The sequence below is a fragment of the Chiloscyllium punctatum genome, chromosome 31 (genome assembly GCF_047496795.1).
Source record: "Chiloscyllium punctatum isolate Juve2018m chromosome 31, sChiPun1.3, whole genome shotgun sequence".
NCBI lineage: Eukaryota > Metazoa > Chordata > Chondrichthyes > Orectolobiformes > Hemiscylliidae > Chiloscyllium > Chiloscyllium punctatum.
Window position 1 is genome coordinate 61,561,573 of NC_092769.1, and position 20,653 is coordinate 61,582,225.

A 20,653-nucleotide genomic window follows, 5' to 3' on the forward strand; every position below is an offset into this window, starting at 1 on the left:
CGTTCGCAGAAGTGGTATGACTCTGATATTTTCCTTGTAAATTCTGCGTCCGATGTACTCTCTCACACTAGCTGCCTGAGGAAGGAGCGGGGCGCTGGACTCTTGCACTTTCAGATAAACCTATTGGACGACAACCTAGTGTTGTGTGATTTTTGACATTGTCCAATCCAGTCCAATGGCATCGTGGTTTGATGTCGGCGGGAACTGGGTAAAGATTGAAATATGGTAAAAACAATGACTGCAGATGCTGAAAACCAAATACTGGATTAGTGGTGCTGGAAGAGCACAGCAGTTCAGGCAGCATCAAACGAGCAGCGAAATCGACGTTTCGGGCAAAAGCCCTTCATCAGGAATGACTGAAATATGTCTTTTCAGTGAAAAGGGCATTTACCCTTCAGAATCAAAATTGCGTTGCTCATCATCTTAACTCATTTGATTCTGTGTTGTTGGCTGATCTGTTATTTTGCCGCTTTCCTTGATTACTTTCTTTCGTTTAATGTGAGAAAATTGCCCTTTTGTTATCCGCCTCCGTTGTCATTGAGGTTAATTTACAGGAGTGTGCTAAAGTGATTTCCAAGCGCACGCGAGCTAGGTAGGAGTCGAACCTACAATCTTCTGATCCGTAGTCAGACGCGTTATCCATTGCGCCACTAGCCCGCACGCTCAAAAGTCACTTGTTAGGACGAGTCCCCTCTGCAATTCTTTGGTCTTGATGATGAAATGAGTGGCAATCGTCAATCGACAAGCTGAATATTCAGCAAGATCATCAGTTTCACTGCTTGACCTCGTTCACTTTGAAAGCTGATGAATTTCACCGAAAACTAAGAGCACACCTCACATTCAGATCACGTCTTCGCTAAGTCAGTTTACAAACTTCGAGGTTACCAAAAAAAACGCCAACTGCGGATGCTGGAAATCAGGAGCCAAGTCAGAAATTGCTGGGTAATTGCTCTGACAGCATGTGTGGAATGAAATCACACTTTAACGTTCGGGTCCGGAGATAAAGAGAAACTTCTTTCGCCAGAATGTGGTGAATCTGTGGAATTCATTGCCACCTGAAGGCTCTCATTGGAGGAAGCCAGGCCATTGATTATATTTAAAACAGAGACAGAGACGTTATTGAGGAGCAAGGGAATCAAAGGTTAGGGGGAGAAAGCGGGAAAATGGGATTGGAAAACCTATCGGCCGTATTGGCGGAGCAGAATCGATGGGCTGAGTGGCATAATTTCTGCTCCTCTGTCTTATGGACGTTTCCTCAGAACCAGTTTGATTTCTGATTTTATTCCAGGATACAAAACCGATTTGAAGAGAAAATTAGAAAGTTTAGAAATGATGTGAACTTTACTTTTCAAAGCTTTTGATTTCTTTTCAGACTGTGCTGAGTAGTTGAATTGATTCCCAAAACCCACAGAAATTTACATGGCACTGTCAGAGTCAGATTCACCTATTAACCACATCTGGGTTGAAATCATTTTGATCATTCAAGTTTACTTTATTGGTAATAGAAGAAAGAGAACAGTACAACACAGGAATAGGCCCCAACACAGGAATTCCCTGTAATTCCTGATGAACGGCTTTTGCCCGAAACGTCGATTCTCTTGCTCTTCGGATGCTGTTCCTTTCCAGCACCACACTCTCGACAATGAACATTGTTCCCCAGAGTCCAATATAAAGCAGTGACCATTATTACATTATTCTCCAGAATCCAATGTAAAATATTGAGGATCATTTCCCAGACGAGAATTTAAAACAATTTTGCTGTCTAGGATTGTTCAATACGTTCGCAGAAGTTGTATGACTCTGATATTTTACTTGTAAATTCTGCGTCCGATGTACTCTCTCACACTAGCTGCCTGAGGAAGGAGCGGGGCGCTGGACTCTTGCACTTTCAGATAAACCTATTGGACGACAACCTAGTGTTGTGTGATTTTTGACATTGTCCAATCCAGTCCAATGGCATCGTGGTTTGATGTCGGCGGGAACTGGGTAAAGATTGAAATATGGTAAAAACAATGACTGCAGATGCTGAAAACCAAATACTGGATTAGTGGTGCTGGAAGAGCACAGCAGTTCAGGCAGCATCAAACGAGCAGCGAAATCGACGTTTCGGGCAAAAGCCCTTCATCAGGAATGACTGAAATATGTCTTTTCAGTGAAAAGGGCATTTACCCTTCAGAATCAAAATTGCGTTGCTCATCATCTTAACTCATTTGATTCTGTGTTGTTGACTGATCTGTTATTTTGCCGCTTTCCTTGATTACTTTCTTTCGTTTAATGTGAGAAAATTGCCCTTTTGTTATCCGCCTCCGTTGTCATTGAGGTTAATTTACAGGAGTGTGCTAAAGTGATTTCCAAGCGCACGCGAGCTAGGTAGGAGTCGAACCTACAATCTTCTGATCCGTAGTCAGACGCGTTATCCATTGCGCCACTAGCCCGCACGCTCAAAAGTCACTTGTTAGGACGAGTCCCCTCTGCAATTCTTTGGTCTTGATGATGAAATGAGTGGCAATCGTCAATCGACAAGCTGAATATTCAGCAAGATCATCAGTTTCACTGCTTGACCTCGTTCACTTTGAAAGCTGATGAATTTCACCGAAAACTAAGAGCACACCTCACATTCAGATCACGTCTTCGCTAAGTCAGTTTACAAACTTCGAGGTTACCAAAAAAAACGCCAACTGCGGATGCTGGAAATCAGGAGCCAAGTCAGAAATTGCTGGGTAATTGGTCTGACAGCATGTGTGGAATGAAATCACACTTTAACGTTCGGGTCCGGAGATAAAGAGAAACTTCTTTCGCCAGAATGTGGTGAATCTGTGGAATTCATTGCCACCTGAAGGCTCTCATTGGAGGAAGCCAGGCCATTGATTATATTTAAAACAGAGACAGAGACGTTATTGAGGAGCAAGGGAATCAAAGGTTAGGGGGAGAAAGCGGGAAAATGGGATTGGAAAACCTATCGGCCGTATTGGCGGAGCAGAATCGATGGGCTGAGTGGCATAATTTCTGCTCCTCTGTCTTATGGACGTTTCCTCAGAACCAGTTTGATTTCTGATTTTATTCCAGGATACAAAACCGATTTGAAGAGAAAATTAGAAAGTTTAGAAATGATGTGAACTTTACTTTTCAAAGCTTTTGATTTCTTTTCAGACTGTGCTGAGTAGTTGAATTGATTCCCAAAACCCACAGAAATTTACATGGCACTGTCAGAGTCAGATTCACCTATTAACCACATCTGGGTTGAAATCATTTTGATCATTCAAGTTTACTTTATTGGTAATAGAAGAAAGAGAACAGTACAACACAGGAATAGGCCCCAACACAGGAATTCCCTGTAATTCCTGATGAACGGCTTTTGCCCGAAACGTCGATTCTCTTGCTCTTCGGATGCTGTTCCTTTCCAGCACCACACTCTCGACAATGAACATTGTTCCCCAGAGTCCAATATAAAGCAGTGACCATTATTACATTATTCTCCAGAATCCAATGTAAAATATTGAGGATCATTTCCCAGACGAGAATTTAAAACAATTTTGCTGTCTAGGATTGTTCAATACGTTCGCAGAAGTTGTATGACTCTGATATTTTACTTGTAAATTCTGCGTCCGATGTACTCTCTCACACTAGCTGCCTGAGGAAGGAGCGGGGCGCTGGACTCTTGCACTTTCAGATAAACCTATTGGACGACAACCTAGTGTTGTGTGATTTTTGACATTGTCCAATCCAGTCCAATGGCATCGTGGTTTGATGTCGGCGGGAACTGGGTAAAGATTGAAATATGGTAAAAACAATGACTGCAGATGCTGAAAACCAAATACTGGATTAGTGGTGCTGGAAGAGCACAGCAGTTCAGGCAGCATCAAACGAGCAGCGAAATCGACGTTTCGGGCAAAAGCCCTTCATCAGGAATGACTGAAATATGTCTTTTCAGTGAAAAGGGCATTTACCCTTCAGAATCAAAATTGCGTTGCTCATCATCTTAACTCATTTGATTCTGTGTTGTTGGCTGATCTGTTATTTTGCCGCTTTCCTTGATTACTTTCTTTCGTTTAATGTGAGAAAATTGCCCTTTTGTTATCCGCCTCCGTTGTCATTGAGGTTAATTTACAGGAGTGTGCTAAAGTGATTTCCAAGCTCACGCGAGCTAGGTAGGAGTCGAACCTACAATCTTCTGATCCGTAGTCAGACGCGTTATCCATTGCGCCACTAGCCCGCACGCTCAAAAGTCACTTCTTAGGACGAGTCCCCTCTGCAATTCTTTGGTCTTGATGATGAAATGAGTGGCAATCGTCAATCGACAAGCTGAATATTCAGCAAGATCATCAGTTTCACTGCTTGACCTCGTTCACTTTGAAAGCTGATGAATTTCACCGAAAACTAAGAGCACACCTCACATTCAGATCACGTCTTCGCTAAGTCAGTTTACAAACTTCGAGGTTACCAAAAAAAACGCCAACTGCGGATGCTGGAAATCAGGAGCCAAGTCAGAAATTGCTGGGTAATTGCTCTGACAGCATGTGTGGAATGAAATCACACTTTAACGTTCGGGTCCGGAGATAAAGAGAAACTTCTTTCGCCAGAATGTGGTGAATCTGTGGAATTCATTGCCACCTGAAGGCTCTCATTGGAGGAAGCCAGGCCATTGATTATATTTAAAACAGAGACAGAGACGTTATTGAGGAGCAAGGGAATCAAAGGTTAGGGGGAGAAAGCGGGAAAATGGGATTGGAAAACCTATCGGCCGTATTGGCGGAGCAGAATCGATGGGCTGAGTGGCATAATTTCTGCTCCTCTGTCTTATGGACGTTTCCTCAGAACCAGTTTGATTTCTGATTTTATTCCAGGATACAAAACCGATTTGAAGAGAAAATTAGAAAGTTTAGAAATGATGTGAACTTTACTTTTCAAAGCTTTTGATTTCTTTTCAGACTGTGCTGAGTAGTTGAATTGATTCCCAAAACCCACAGAAATTTACATGGCACTGTCAGAGTCAGATTCACCTATTAACCACATCTGGGTTGAAATCATTTTGATCATTCAAGTTTACTTTATTGGTAATAGAAGAAAGAGAACAGTACAACACAGGAATAGGCCCCAACACAGGAATTCCCTGTAATTCCTGATGAACGGCTTTTGCCCGAAACGTCGATTCTCTTGCTCTTCGGATGCTGTTCCTTTCCAGCACCACACTCTCGACAATGAACATTGTTCCCCAGAGTCCAATATAAAGCAGTGACCATTATTACATTATTCTCCAGAATCCAATGTAAAATATTGAGGATCATTTCCCAGACGAGAATTTAAAACAATTTTGCTGTCTAGGATTGTTCAATACGTTCGCAGAAGTTGTATGACTCTGATATTTTACTTGTAAATTCTGCGTCCGATGTACTCTCTCACACTAGCTGCCTGAGGAAGGAGCGGGGCGCTGGACTCTTGCACTTTCAGATAAACCTATTGGACGACAACCTAGTGTTGTGTGATTTTTGACATTGTCCAATCCAGTCCAATGGCATCGTGGTTTGATGTCGGCGGGAACTGGGTAAAGATTGAAATATGGTAAAAACAATGACTGCAGATGCTGAAAACCAAATACTGGATTAGTGGTGCTGGAAGAGCACAGCAGTTCAGGCAGCATCAAACGAGCAGCGAAATCGACGTTTCGGGCAAAAGCCCTTCATCAGGAATGACTGAAATATGTCTTTTCAGTGAAAAGGGCATTTACCCTTCAGAATCAAAATTGCGTTGCTCATCATCTTAACTCATTTGATTCTGTGTTGTTGACTGATCTGTTATTTTGCCGCTTTCCTTGATTACTTTCTTTCGTTTAATGTGAGAAAATTGCCCTTTTGTTATCCGCCTCCGTTGTCATTGAGGTTAATTTACAGGAGTGTGCTAAAGTGATTTCCAAGCGCACGCGAGCTAGGTAGGAGTCGAACCTACAATCTTCTGATCCGTAGTCAGACGCGTTATCCATTGCGCCACTAGCCCGCATGCTCAAAAGTCACTTGTTAGGACGAGTCCCCTCTGCAATTCTTTGGTCTTGATGATGAAATGAGTGGCAATCGTCAATCGACAAGCTGAATATTCAGCAAGATCATCAGTTTCACTGCTTGACCTCGTTCACTTTGAAAGCTGATGAATTTCACCGAAAACTAAGAGCACACCTCACATTCAGATCACGTCTTCGCTAAGTCAGTTTACAAACTTCGAGGTTACCAAAAAAAACGCCAACTGCGGATGCTGGAAATCAGGAGCCAAGTCAGAAATTGCTGGGTAATTGCTCTGACAGCATGTGTGGAATGAAATCACACTTTAACGTTCGGGTCCGGAGATAAAGAGAAACTTCTTTCGCCAGAATGTGGTGAATCTGTGGAATTCATTGCCACCTGAAGGCTCTCATTGGAGGAAGCCAGGCCATTGATTATATTTAAAACAGAGACAGAGACGTTATTGAGGAGCAAGGGAATCAAAGGTTAGGGGGAGAAAGCGGGAAAATGGGATTGGAAAACCTATCGGCCGTATTGGCGGAGCAGAATCGATGGGCTGAGTGGCATAATTTCTGCTCCTCTGTCTTATGGACGTTTCCTCAGAACCAGTTTGATTTCTGATTTTATTCCAGGATACAAAACCGATTTGAAGAGAAAATTAGAAAGTTTAGAAATGATGTGAACTTTACTTTTCAAAGCTTTTGATTTCTTTTCAGACTGTGCTGAGTAGTTGAATTGATTCCCAAAACCCACAGAAATTTACATGGCACTGTCAGAGTCAGATTCACCTATTAACCACATCTGGGTTGAAATCATTTTGATCATTCAAGTTTACTTTATTGGTAATAGAAGAAAGAGAACAGTACAACACAGGAATAGGCCCCAACACAGGAATTCCCTGTAATTCCTGATGAACGGCTTTTGCCCGAAACGTCGATTCTCTTGCTCTTCGGATGCTGTTCCTTTCCAGCACCACACTCTCGACAATGAACATTGTTCCCCAGAGTCCAATATAAAGCAGTGACCATTATTACATTATTCTCCAGAATCCAATGTAAAATATTGAGGATCATTTCCCAGACGAGAATTTAAAACAATTTTGCTGTCTAGGATTGTTCAATACGTTCGCAGAAGTTGTATGACTCTGATATTTTACTTGTAAATTCTGCGTCCGATGTACTCTCTCACACTAGCTGCCTGAGGAAGGAGCGGGGCGCTGGACTCTTGCACTTTCAGATAAACCTATTGGACGACAACCTAGTGTTGTGTGATTTTTGACATTGTCCAATCCAGTCCAATGGCATCGTGGTTTGATGTCGGCGGGAACTGGGTAAAGATTGAAATATGGTAAAAACAATGACTGCAGATGCTGAAAACCAAATACTGGATTAGTGGTGCTGGAAGAGCACAGCAGTTCAGGCAGCATCAAACGAGCAGCGAAATCGACGTTTCGGGCAAAAGCCCTTCATCAGGAATGACTGAAATATGTCTTTTCAGTGAAAAGGGCATTTACCCTTCAGAATCAAAATTGCGTTGCTCATCATCTTAACTCATTTGATTCTGTGTTGTTGACTGATCTGTTATTTTGCCGCTTTCCTTGATTACTTTCTTTCGTTTAATGTGAGAAAATTGCCCTTTTGTTATCCGCCTCCGTTGTCATTGAGGTTAATTTACAGGAGTGTGCTAAAGTGATTTCCAAGCGCACGCGAGCTAGGTAGGAGTCGAACCTACAATCTTCTGATCCGTAGTCAGACGCGTTATCCATTGCGCCACTAGCCCGCATGCTCAAAAGTCACTTGTTAGGACGAGTCCCCTCTGCAATTCTTTGGTCTTGATGATGAAATGAGTGGCAATCGTCAATCGACAAGCTGAATATTCAGCAAGATCATCAGTTTCACTGCTTGACCTCGTTCACTTTGAAAGCTGATGAATTTCACCGAAAACTAAGAGCACACCTCACATTCAGATCACGTCTTCGCTAAGTCAGTTTACAAACTTCGAGGTTACCAAAAAAAACGCCAACTGCGGATGCTGGAAATCAGGAGCCAAGTCAGAAATTGCTGGGTAATTGGTCTGACAGCATGTGTGGAATGAAATCACACTTTAACGTTCGGGTCCGGAGATAAAGAGAAACTTCTTTCGCCAGAATGTGGTGAATCTGTGGAATTCATTGCCACCTGAAGGCTCTCATTGGAGGAAGCCAGGCCATTGATTATATTTAAAACAGAGACAGAGACGTTATTGAGGAGCAAGGGAATCAAAGGTTAGGGGGAGAAAGCGGGAAAATGGGATTGGAAAACCTATCGGCCGTATTGGCGGAGCAGAATCGATGGGCTGAGTGGCATAATTTCTGCTCCTCTGTCTTATGGACGTTTCCTCAGAACCAGTTTGATTTCTGATTTTATTCCAGGATACAAAACCGATTTGAAGAGAAAATTAGAAAGTTTAGAAATGATGTGAACTTTACTTTTCAAAGCTTTTGATTTCTTTTCAGACTGTGCTGAGTAGTTGAATTGATTCCCAAAACCCACAGAAATTTACATGGCACTGTCAGAGTCAGATTCACCTATTAACCACATCTGGGTTGAAATCATTTTGATCATTCAAGTTTACTTTATTGGTAATAGAAGAAAGAGAACAGTACAACACAGGAATAGGCCCCAACACAGGAATTCCCTGTAATTCCTGATGAACGGCTTTTGCCCGAAACGTCGATTCTCTTGCTCTTCGGATGCTGTTCCTTTCCAGCACCACACTCTCGACAATGAACATTGTTCCCCAGAGTCCAATATAAAGCAGTGACCATTATTACATTATTCTCCAGAATCCAATGTAAAATATTGAGGATCATTTCCCAGACGAGAATTTAAAACAATTTTGCTGTCTAGGATTGTTCAATACGTTCGCAGAAGTTGTATGACTCTGATATTTTACTTGTAAATTCTGCGTCCGATGTACTCTCTCACACTAGCTGCCTGAGGAAGGAGCGGGGCGCTGGACTCTTGCACTTTCAGATAAACCTATTGGACGACAACCTAGTGTTGTGTGATTTTTGACATTGTCCAATCCAGTCCAATGGCATCGTGGTTTGATGTCGGCGGGAACTGGGTAAAGATTGAAATATGGTAAAAACAATGACTGCAGATGCTGAAAACCAAATACTGGATTAGTGGTGCTGGAAGAGCACAGCAGTTCAGGCAGCATCAAACGAGCAGCGAAATCGACGTTTCGGGCAAAAGCCCTTCATCAGGAATGACTGAAATATGTCTTTTCAGTGAAAAGGGCATTTACCCTTCAGAATCAAAATTGCGTTGCTCATCATCTTAACTCATTTGATTCTGTGTTGTTGGCTGATCTGTTATTTTGCCGCTTTCCTTGATTACTTTCTTTCGTTTAATGTGAGAAAATTGCCCTTTTGTTATCCGCCTCCGTTGTCATTGAGGTTAATTTACAGGAGTGTGCTAAAGTGATTTCCAAGCGCACGCGAGCTAGGTAGGAGTCGAACCTACAATCTTCTGATCCGTAGTCAGACGCGTTATCCATTGCGCCACTAGCCCGCACGCTCAAAAGTCACTTGTTAGGACGAGTCCCCTCTGCAATTCTTTGGTCTTGATGATGAAATGAGTGGCAATCGTCAATCGACAAGCTGAATATTCAGCAAGATCATCAGTTTCACTGCTTGACCTCGTTCACTTTGAAAGCTGATGAATTTCACCGAAAACTAAGAGCACACCTCACATTCAGATCACGTCTTCGCTAAGTCAGTTTACAAACTTCGAGGTTACCAAAAAAAACGCCAACTGCGGATGCTGGAAATCAGGAGCCAAGTCAGAAATTGCTGGGTAATTGCTCTGACAGCATGTGTGGAATGAAATCACACTTTAACGTTCGGGTCCGGAGATAAAGAGAAACTTCTTTCGCCAGAATGTGGTGAATCTGTGGAATTCATTGCCACCTGAAGGCTCTCATTGGAGGAAGCCAGGCCATTGATTATATTTAAAACAGAGACAGAGACGTTATTGAGGAGCAAGGGAATCAAAGGTTAGGGGGAGAAAGCGGGAAAATGGGATTGGAAAACCTATCGGCCGTATTGGCGGAGCAGAATCGATGGGCTGAGTGGCATAATTTCTGCTCCTCTGTCTTATGGACGTTTCCTCAGAACCAGTTTGATTTCTGATTTTATTCCAGGATACAAAACCGATTTGAAGAGAAAATTAGAAAGTTTAGAAATGATGTGAACTTTACTTTTCAAAGCTTTTGATTTCTTTTCAGACTGTGCTGAGTAGTTGAATTGATTCCCAAAACCCACAGAAATTTACATGGCACTGTCAGAGTCAGATTCACCTATTAACCACATCTGGGTTGAAATCATTTTGATCATTCAAGTTTACTTTATTGGTAATAGAAGAAAGAGAACAGTACAACACAGGAATAGGCCCCAACACAGGAATTCCCTGTAATTCCTGATGAACGGCTTTTGCCCGAAACGTCGATTCTCTTGCTCTTCGGATGCTGTTCCTTTCCAGCACCACACTCTCGACAATGAACATTGTTCCCCAGAGTCCAATATAAAGCAGTGACCATTATTACATTATTCTCCAGAATCCAATGTAAAATATTGAGGATCATTTCCCAGACGAGAATTTAAAACAATTTTGCTGTCTAGGATTGTTCAATACGTTCGCAGAAGTGGTATGACTCTGATATTTTCCTTGTAAATTCTGCGTCCGATGTACTCTCTCACACTAGCTGCCTGAGGAAGGAGCGGGGCGCTGGACTCTTGCACTTTCAGATAAACCTATTGGACGACAACCTAGTGTTGTGTGATTTTTGACATTGTCCAATCCAGTCCAATGGCATCGTGGTTTGATGTCGGCGGGAACTGGGTAAAGATTGAAATATGGTAAAAACAATGACTGCAGATGCTGAAAACCAAATACTGGATTAGTGGTGCTGGAAGAGCACAGCAGTTCAGGCAGCATCAAACGAGCAGCGAAATCGACGTTTCGGGCAAAAGCCCTTCATCAGGAATGACTGAAATATGTCTTTTCAGTGAAAAGGGCATTTACCCTTCAGAATCAAAATTGCGTTGCTCATCATCTTAACTCATTTGATTCTGTGTTGTTGGCTGATCTGTTATTTTGCCGCTTTCCTTGATTACTTTCTTTCGTTTAATGTGAGAAAATTGCCCTTTTGTTATCCGCCTCCGTTGTCATTGAGGTTAATTTACAGGAGTGTGCTAAAGTGATTTCCAAGCGCACGCGAGCTAGGTAGGAGTCGAACCTACAATCTTCTGATCCGTAGTCAGACGCGTTATCCATTGCGCCACTAGCCCGCACGCTCAAAAGTCACTTGTTAGGACGAGTCCCCTCTGCAATTCTTTGGTCTTGATGATGAAATGAGTGGCAATCGTCAATCGACAAGCTGAATATTCAGCAAGATCATCAGTTTCACTGCTTGACCTCGTTCACTTTGAAAGCTGATGAATTTCACCGAAAACTAAGAGCACACCTCACATTCAGATCACGTCTTCGCTAAGTCAGTTTACAAACTTCGAGGTTACCAAAAAAAACGCCAACTGCGGATGCTGGAAATCAGGAGCCAAGTCAGAAATTGCTGGGTAATTGCTCTGACAGCATGTGTGGAATGAAATCACACTTTAACGTTCGGGTCCGGAGATAAAGAGAAACTTCTTTCGCCAGAATGTGGTGAATCTGTGGAATTCATTGCCACCTGAAGGCTCTCATTGGAGGAAGCCAGGCCATTGATTATATTTAAAACAGAGACAGAGACGTTATTGAGGAGCAAGGGAATCAAAGGTTAGGGGGAGAAAGCGGGAAAATGGGATTGGAAAACCTATCGGCCGTATTGGCGGAGCAGAATCGATGGGCTGAGTGGCATAATTTCTGCTCCTCTGTCTTATGGACGTTTCCTCAGAACCAGTTTGATTTCTGATTTTATTCCAGGATACAAAACCGATTTGAAGAGAAAATTAGAAAGTTTAGAAATGATGTGAACTTTACTTTTCAAAGCTTTTGATTTCTTTTCAGACTGTGCTGAGTAGTTGAATTGATTCCCAAAACCCACAGAAATTTACATGGCACTGTCAGAGTCAGATTCACCTATTAACCACATCTGGGTTGAAATCATTTTGATCATTCAAGTTTACTTTATTGGTAATAGAAGAAAGAGAACAGTACAACACAGGAATAGGCCCCAACACAGGAATTCCCTGTAATTCCTGATGAACGGCTTTTGCCCGAAACGTCGATTCTCTTGCTCTTCGGATGCTGTTCCTTTCCAGCACCACACTCTCGACAATGAACATTGTTCCCCAGAGTCCAATATAAAGCAGTGACCATTATTACATTATTCTCCAGAATCCAATGTAAAATATTGAGGATCATTTCCCAGACGAGAATTTAAAACAATTTTGCTGTCTAGGATTGTTCAATACGTTCGCAGAAGTTGTATGACTCTGATATTTTACTTGTAAATTCTGCGTCCGATGTACTCTCTCACACTAGCTGCCTGAGGAAGGAGCGGGGCGCTGGACTCTTGCACTTTCAGATAAACCTATTGGACGACAACCTAGTGTTGTGTGATTTTTGACATTGTCCAATCCAGTCCAATGGCATCGTGGTTTGATGTCGGCGGGAACTGGGTAAAGATTGAAATATGGTAAAAACAATGACTGCAGATGCTGAAAACCAAATACTGGATTAGTGGTGCTGGAAGAGCACAGCAGTTCAGGCAGCATCAAACGAGCAGCGAAATCGACGTTTCGGGCAAAAGCCCTTCATCAGGAATGACTGAAATATGTCTTTTCAGTGAAAAGGGCATTTACCCTTCAGAATCAAAATTGCGTTGCTCATCATCTTAACTCATTTGATTCTGTGTTGTTGACTGATCTGTTATTTTGCCGCTTTCCTTGATTACTTTCTTTCGTTTAATGTGAGAAAATTGCCCTTTTGTTATCCGCCTCCGTTGTCATTGAGGTTAATTTACAGGAGTGTGCTAAAGTGATTTCCAAGCGCACGCGAGCTAGGTAGGAGTCGAACCTACAATCTTCTGATCCGTAGTCAGACGCGTTATCCATTGCGCCACTAGCCCGCACGCTCAAAAGTCACTTGTTAGGACGAGTCCCCTCTGCAATTCTTTGGTCTTGATGATGAAATGAGTGGCAATCGTCAATCGACAAGCTGAATATTCAGCAAGATCATCAGTTTCACTGCTTGACCTCGTTCACTTTGAAAGCTGATGAATTTCACCGAAAACTAAGAGCACACCTCACATTCAGATCACGTCTTCGCTAAGTCAGTTTACAAACTTCGAGGTTACCAAAAAAAACGCCAACTGCGGATGCTGGAAATCAGGAGCCAAGTCAGAAATTGCTGGGTAATTGCTCTGACAGCATGTGTGGAATGAAATCACACTTTAACGTTCGGGTCCGGAGATAAAGAGAAACTTCTTTCGCCAGAATGTGGTGAATCTGTGGAATTCATTGCCACCTGAAGGCTCTCATTGGAGGAAGCCAGGCCATTGATTATATTTAAAACAGAGACAGAGACGTTATTGAGGAGCAAGGGAATCAAAGGTTAGGGGGAGAAAGCGGGAAAATGGGATTGGAAAACCTATCGGCCGTATTGGCGGAGCAGAATCGATGGGCTGAGTGGCATAATTTCTGCTCCTCTGTCTTATGGACGTTTCCTCAGAACCAGTTTGATTTCTGATTTTATTCCAGGATACAAAACCGATTTGAAGAGAAAATTAGAAAGTTTAGAAATGATGTGAACTTTACTTTTCAAAGCTTTTGATTTCTTTTCAGACTGTGCTGAGTAGTTGAATTGATTCCCAAAACCCACAGAAATTTACATGGCACTGTCAGAGTCAGATTCACCTATTAACCACATCTGGGTTGAAATCATTTTGATCATTCAAGTTTACTTTATTGGTAATAGAAGAAAGAGAACAGTACAACACAGGAATAGGCCCCAACACAGGAATTCCCTGTAATTCCTGATGAACGGCTTTTGCCCGAAACGTCGATTCTCTTGCTCTTCGGATGCTGTTCCTTTCCAGCACCACACTCTCGACAATGAACATTGTTCCCCAGAGTCCAATATAAAGCAGTGACCATTATTACATTATTCTCCAGAATCCAATGTAAAATATTGAGGATCATTTCCCAGACGAGAATTTAAAACAATTTTGCTGTCTAGGATTGTTCAATACGTTCGCAGAAGTTGTATGACTCTGATATTTTACTTGTAAATTCTGCGTCCGATGTACTCTCTCACACTAGCTGCCTGAGGAAGGAGCGGGGCGCTGGACTCTTGCACTTTCAGATAAACCTATTGGACGACAACCTAGTGTTGTGTGATTTTTGACATTGTCCAATCCAGTCCAATGGCATCGTGGTTTGATGTCGGCGGGAACTGGGTAAAGATTGAAATATGGTAAAAACAATGACTGCAGATACTGAAAACCAAATACTGGATTAGTGGTGCTGGAAGAGCACAGCAGTTCAGGCAGCATCAAACGAGCAGCGAAATCGACGTTTCGGGCAAAAGCCCTTCATCAGGAATGACTGAAATATGTCTTTTCAGTGAAAAGGGCATTTACCCTTCAGAATCAAAATTGCGTTGCTCATCATCTTAACTCATTTGATTCTGTGTTGTTGGCTGATCTGTTATTTTGCCGCTTTCCTTGATTACTTTCTTTCGTTTAATGTGAGAAAATTGCCCTTTTGTTATCCGCCTCCGTTGTCATTGAGGTTAATTTACAGGAGTGTGCTAAAGTGATTTCCAAGCGCACGCGAGCTAGGTAGGAGTCGAACCTACAATCTTCTGATCCGTAGTCAGACGCGTTATCCATTGCGCCACTAGCCCGCACGCTCAAAAGTCACTTGTTAGGACGAGTCCCCTCTGCAATTCTTTGGTCTTGATGATGAAATGAGTGGCAATCGTCAATCGACAAGCTGAATATTCAGCAAGATCATCAGTTTCACTGCTTGACCTCGTTCACTTTGAAAGCTGATGAATTTCACCGAAAACTAAGAGCACACCTCACATTCAGATCACGTCTTCGCTAAGTCAGTTTACAAACTTCGAGGTTACCAAAAAAAACGCCAACTGCGGATGCTGGAAATCAGGAGCCAAGTCAGAAATTGCTGGGTAATTGGTCTGACAGCATGTGTGGAATGAAATCACACTTTAACGTTCGGGTCCGGAGATAAAGAGAAACTTCTTTCGCCAGAATGTGGTGAATCTGTGGAATTCATTGCCACCTGAAGGCTCTCATTGGAGGAAGCCAGGCCATTGATTATATTTAAAACAGAGACAGAGACGTTATTGAGGAGCAAGGGAATCAAAGGTTAGGGGGAGAAAGCGGGAAAATGGGATTGGAAAACCTATCGGCCGTATTGGCGGAGCAGAATCGATGGGCTGAGTGGCATAATTTCTGCTCCTCTGTCTTATGGACGTTTCCTCAGAACCAGTTTGATTTCTGATTTTATTCCAGGATACAAAACCGATTTGAAGAGAAAATTAGAAAGTTTAGAAATGATGTGAACTTTACTTTTCAAAGCTTTTGATTTCTTTTCAGACTGTGCTGAGTAGTTGAATTGATTCCCAAAACCCACAGAAATTTACATGGCACTGTCAGAGTCAGATTCACCTATTAACCACATCTGGGTTGAAATCATTTTGATCATTCAAGTTTACTTTATTGGTAATAGAAGAAAGAGAACAGTACAACACAGGAATAGGCCCCAACACAGGAATTCCCTGTAATTCCTGATGAACGGCTTTTGCCCGAAACGTCGATTCTCTTGCTCTTCGGATGCTGTTCCTTTCCAGCACCACACTCTCGACAATGAACATTGTTCCCCAGAGTCCAATATAAAGCAGTGACCATTATTACATTATTCTCCAGAATCCAATGTAAAATATTGAGGATCATTTCCCAGACGAGAATTTAAAACAATTTTGCTGTCTAGGATTGTTCAATACGTTCGCAGAAGTTGTATGACTCTGATATTTTACTTGTAAATTCTGCGTCCGATGTACTCTCTCACACTAGCTGCCTGAGGAAGGAGCGGGGCGCTGGACTCTTGCACTTTCAGATAAACCTATTGGACGACAACCTAGTGTTGTGTGATTTTTGACATTGTCCAATCCAGTCCAATGGCATCGTGGTTTGATGTCGGCGGGAACTGGGTAAAGATTGAAATATGGTAAAAACAATGACTGCAGATGCTGAAAACCAAATACTGGATTAGTGGTGCTGGAAGAGCACAGCAGTTCAGGCAGCATCAAACGAGCAGCGAAATCGACGTTTCGGGCAAAAGCCCTTCATCAGGAATGACTGAAATATGTCTTTTCAGTGAAAAGGGCATTTACCCTTCAGAATCAAAATTGCGTTGCTCATCATCTTAACTCATTTGATTCTGTGTTGTTGACTGATCTGTTATTTTGCCGCTTTCCTTGATTACTTTCTTTCGTTTAATGTGAGAAAATTGCCCTTTTGTTATCCGCCTCCGTTGTCATTGAGGTTAATTTACAGGAGTGTGCTAAAGTGATTTCCAAGCGCACGCGAGCTAGGTAGGAGTCGAACCTACAATCTTCTGATCCGTAGTCAGACGCGTTATCCATTGCGCCACTAGCCCGCACGCTCAAAAGTCACTTGTTAGGACGAGTCCCCTCTGCAATTCTTTGGTCTTGATGATGAAATGAGTGGCAATCGTCAATCGACAAGCTGAATATTCAGCAAGATCATCAGTTTCACTGCTTGACCTCGTTCACTTTGAAAGCTGATGAATTTCACCGAAAACTAAGAGCACACCTCACATTCAGATCACGTCTTCGCTAAGTCAGTTTACAAACTTCGAGGTTACCAAAAAAAACGCCAACTGCGGATGCTGGAAATCAGGAGCCAAGTCAGAAATTGCTGGGTAATTGCTCTGACAGCATGTGTGGAATGAAATCACACTTTAACGTTCGGGTCCGGAGATAAAGAGAAACTTCTTTCGCCAGAATGTGGTGAATCTGTGGAATTCATTGCCACCTGAAGGCTCTCATTGGAGGAAGCCAGGCCATTGATTATATTTAAAACAGAGACAGAGACGTTATTGAGGAGCAAGGGAATCAAAGGTTAGGGGGAGAAAGCGGGAAAATGGGATTGGAAAACCTATCGGCCGTATTGGCGGAGCAGAATCGATGGGCTGAGTGGCATAATTTCTGCTCCTCTGTCTTATGGACGTTTCCTCAGAACCAGTTTGATTTCTGATTTTATTCCAGGATACAAAACCGATTTGAAGAGAAAATTAGAAAGTTTAGAAATGATGTGAACTTTACTTTTCAAAGCTTTTGATTTCTTTTCAGACTGTGCTGAGTAGTTGAATTGATTCCCAAAACCCACAGAAATTTACATGGCACTGTCAGAGTCAGATTCACCTATTAACCACATCTGGGTTGAAATCATTTTGATCATTCAAGTTTACTTTATTGGTAATAGAAGAAAGAGAACAGTACAACACAGGAATAGGCCCCAACACAGGAATTCCCTGTAATTCCTGATGAACGGCTTTTGCCCGAAACGTCGATTCTCTTGCTCTTCGGATGCTGTTCCTTTCCAGCACCACACTCTCGACAATGAACATTGTTCCCCAGAGTCCAATATAAAGCAGTGACCATTATTACATTATTCTCCAGAATCCAATGTAAAATATTGAGGATCATTTCCCAGACGAGAATTTAAAACAATTTTGCTGTCTAGGATTGTTCAATACGTTCGCAGAAGTGGTATGACTCTGATATTTTCCTTGTAAATTCTGCGTCCGATGTACTCTCTCACACTAGCTGCCTGAGGAAGGAGCGGGGCGCTGGACTCTTGCACTTTCAGATAAACCTATTGGACGACAACCTAGTGTTGTGTGATTTTTGACATTGTCCAATCCAGTCCAATGGCATCGTGGTTTGATGTCGGCGGGAACTGGGTAAAGATTGAAATATGGTAAAAACAATGACTGCAGATGCTGAAAACCAAATACTGGATTAGTGGTGCTGGAAGAGCACAGCAGTTCAGGCAGCATCAAACGAGCAGCGAAATCGACGTTTCGGGCAAAAGCCCTTCATCAGGAATGACTGAAATATGTCTTTTCAGTGAAAAGGGCATTTACCCTTCAGAATCAAAATTGCGTTGCTCATCATCTTAACTCATTTGATTCTGTGTTGTTGGCTGATCTGTTATTTTGCCGCTTTCCTTGATTACTTTCTTTCGTTTAATGTGAGAAAATTGCCCTTTTGTTATCCGCCTCCGTTGTCATTGAGGTTAATTTACAGGAGTGTGCTAAAGTGATTTCCAAGCGCACGCGAGCTAGGTAGGAGTCGAACCTACAATCTTCTGATCCGTAGTCAGACGCGTTATCCATTGCGCCACTAGCCCGCACGCTCAAAAGTCACTTGTTAGGACGAGTCCCCTCTGCAATTCTTTGGTCTTGATGATGAAATGAGTGGCAATCGTCAATCGACAAGCTGAATATTCAGCAAGATCATCAGTTTCACTGCTTGACCTCGTTCACTTTGAAAGCTGATGAATTTCACCGAAAACTAAGAGCACACCTCACATTCAGATCACGTCTTCGCTAAGTCAGTTTACAAACTTCGAGGTTACCAAAAAAAACGCCAACTGCGGATGCTGGAAATCAGGAGCCAAGTCAGAAATTGCTGGGTAATTGCTCTGACAGCATGTGTGGAATGAAATCACACTTTAACGTTCGGGTCCGGAGATAAAGAGAAACTTCTTTCGCCAGAATGTGGTGAATCTGTGGAATTCATTGCCACCTGAAGGCTCTCATTGGAGGAAGCCAGGCCATTGATTATATTTAAAACAGAGACAGAGACGTTATTGAGGAGCAAGGGAATCAAAGGTTAGGGGGAGAAAGCGGGAAAATGGGATTGGAAAACCTATCGGCCGTATTGGCGGAGCAGAATCGATGGGCTGAGTGGCATAATTTCTGCTCCTCTGTCTTATGGACGTTTCCTCAGAACCAGTTTGATTTCTGATTTTATTCCAGGATACAAAACCGATTTGAAGAGAAAATTAGAAAGTTTAGAAATGATGTGAACTTTACTTTTCAAAGCTTTTGATTTCTTTTCAGACTGTGCTGAGTAGTTGAATTGATTCCCAAAACCCACAGAAATTTACATGGCACTGTCAGAGTCAGATTCACCTATTAACCACATCTGGGTTGAAATCATTTTGATCATTCAAGTTTACTTTATTGGTAATAGAAGAAAGAGAACAGTACAACACAGGAATAGGCCCCAACACAGGAATTCCCTGTAATTCCTGATGAACGGCTTTTGCCCGAAACGTCGATTCTCTTGCTCTTCGGATGCTGTTCCTTTCCAGCACCACACTCTCGACAATGAACATTGTTCCCCAGAGTCCAATATAAAGCAGTGACCATTATTACATTATTCTCCAGAATCCAATGTAAAATATTGAGGATCATTTCCCAGACGAGAATTTAAAACAATTTTGCTGTCTAGGATTGTTCAATACGTTCGCAGAAGTTGTATGACTCTGATATTTTACTTGTAAATTCTGCGTCCGATGTACTCTCTCACACTAGCTGCCTGAGGAAGGAGCGGGGCGCTGGACTCTTGCACTTTCAGATAAACCTATTGGACGACAACCTAGTGTTGTGTGATTTTTGACATTGTCCAATCCAGTCCAATGGCATCGTGGTTTGATGTCGGCGGGAACTGGGTAAAGATTGAAATATGGTAAAAACAATGACTGCAGATGCTGAAAACCAAATACTGGATTAGTGGTGCTGGAAGAGCACAGCAGTTCAGGCAGCATCAAACGAGCAGCGAAATCGACGTTTCGGGCAAAAGCCCTTCATCAGGAATGACTGAAATATGTCTTTTCAGTGAAAAGGGCATTTACCCTTCAGAATCAAAATTGCGTTGCTCATCATCTTAACTCATTTGATTCTGTGTTGTTGACTGATCTGTTATTTTGCCGCTTTCCTTGATTACTTTCTTTCGTTTAATGTGAGAAAATTGCCCTTTTGTTATCCGCCTCCGTTGTCATTGAGGTTAATTTACAGGAGTGTGCTAAAGTGATTTCCAAGCGCACGCGAGCTAGGTAGGAGTCGAACCTACAATCTTCTGATCCGTAGTCAGACGCGTTATCCATTGCGCCACTAGCCCGCACGCTCAAAAGTCACTTGTTAGGACGAGTCCCCTCTGCAATTCTTTGGTCTTGATGATGAAATGAGTGGCAATCGTCAATCGACAAGCTGAATATTCAGCAAGATCATCAGTTTCACTGCTTGACCTCGTTCACTTTGAAAGCTGATGAATTTCACCGAAAACTAAGAGCACACCTCACATTCAGATCACGTCTTCGCTAAGTCAGTTTACAAACTTCGAGGTTACCAAAAAAAACGCCAACTGCGGATGCTGGAAATCAGGAGCCAAGTCAGAAATTGCTGGGTAATTGCTCTGACAGCATGTGTGGAATGAAATCACACTTTAACGTTCGGGTCCGGAGATAAAGAGAAACTTCTTTCGCCAGAATGTGGTGAATCTGTGGAATTCATTGCCACCTGAAGGCTCTCATTGGAGGAAGCCAGGCCATTGATTATA

At 42.4% G+C, this 20,653-nt stretch overlaps 12 non-coding genes across 12 annotated transcripts; all 12 read right to left on the reverse strand.

Annotated features, from left to right (window-relative positions):
* Nucleotides 1-584: 584 nt before the first annotated feature.
* Nucleotides 585-657, reverse strand: trnar-acg (transfer RNA arginine (anticodon ACG)). The gene has a single exon. It is a non-coding gene; the product is annotated as a tRNA-Arg (tRNA).
* A 1,705-nt stretch (nucleotides 658-2,362) lies between these two features.
* On the reverse strand, nucleotides 2,363-2,435 carry trnar-acg (transfer RNA arginine (anticodon ACG)). Its single transcript has one exon. It is a non-coding gene; the product is annotated as a tRNA-Arg (tRNA).
* Nucleotides 2,436-4,140: 1,705 nt separating this feature from the next.
* Nucleotides 4,141-4,213, reverse strand: trnar-acg (transfer RNA arginine (anticodon ACG)). Its single transcript has one exon. It is a non-coding gene; the product is annotated as a tRNA-Arg (tRNA).
* A 1,705-nt stretch (nucleotides 4,214-5,918) lies between these two features.
* trnar-acg (transfer RNA arginine (anticodon ACG)) lies at nucleotides 5,919-5,991 on the reverse strand. Its single transcript has one exon. It is a non-coding gene; the product is annotated as a tRNA-Arg (tRNA).
* Nucleotides 5,992-7,696: 1,705 nt separating this feature from the next.
* On the reverse strand, nucleotides 7,697-7,769 carry trnar-acg (transfer RNA arginine (anticodon ACG)). Its single transcript has one exon. It is a non-coding gene; the product is annotated as a tRNA-Arg (tRNA).
* Nucleotides 7,770-9,474: 1,705 nt separating this feature from the next.
* Nucleotides 9,475-9,547, reverse strand: trnar-acg (transfer RNA arginine (anticodon ACG)). The gene has a single exon. It is a non-coding gene; the product is annotated as a tRNA-Arg (tRNA).
* A 1,705-nt stretch (nucleotides 9,548-11,252) lies between these two features.
* Nucleotides 11,253-11,325, reverse strand: trnar-acg (transfer RNA arginine (anticodon ACG)). The gene has a single exon. It is a non-coding gene; the product is annotated as a tRNA-Arg (tRNA).
* Nucleotides 11,326-13,030: 1,705 nt separating this feature from the next.
* On the reverse strand, nucleotides 13,031-13,103 carry trnar-acg (transfer RNA arginine (anticodon ACG)). The gene has a single exon. It is a non-coding gene; the product is annotated as a tRNA-Arg (tRNA).
* Nucleotides 13,104-14,808: 1,705 nt separating this feature from the next.
* On the reverse strand, nucleotides 14,809-14,881 carry trnar-acg (transfer RNA arginine (anticodon ACG)). The gene has a single exon. It is a non-coding gene; the product is annotated as a tRNA-Arg (tRNA).
* A 1,705-nt stretch (nucleotides 14,882-16,586) lies between these two features.
* Nucleotides 16,587-16,659, reverse strand: trnar-acg (transfer RNA arginine (anticodon ACG)). The gene has a single exon. It is a non-coding gene; the product is annotated as a tRNA-Arg (tRNA).
* Nucleotides 16,660-18,364: 1,705 nt separating this feature from the next.
* On the reverse strand, nucleotides 18,365-18,437 carry trnar-acg (transfer RNA arginine (anticodon ACG)). The gene has a single exon. It is a non-coding gene; the product is annotated as a tRNA-Arg (tRNA).
* A 1,705-nt stretch (nucleotides 18,438-20,142) lies between these two features.
* Nucleotides 20,143-20,215, reverse strand: trnar-acg (transfer RNA arginine (anticodon ACG)). Its single transcript has one exon. It is a non-coding gene; the product is annotated as a tRNA-Arg (tRNA).
* Between the last annotated feature and the right edge of the window lie 438 nt (nucleotides 20,216-20,653).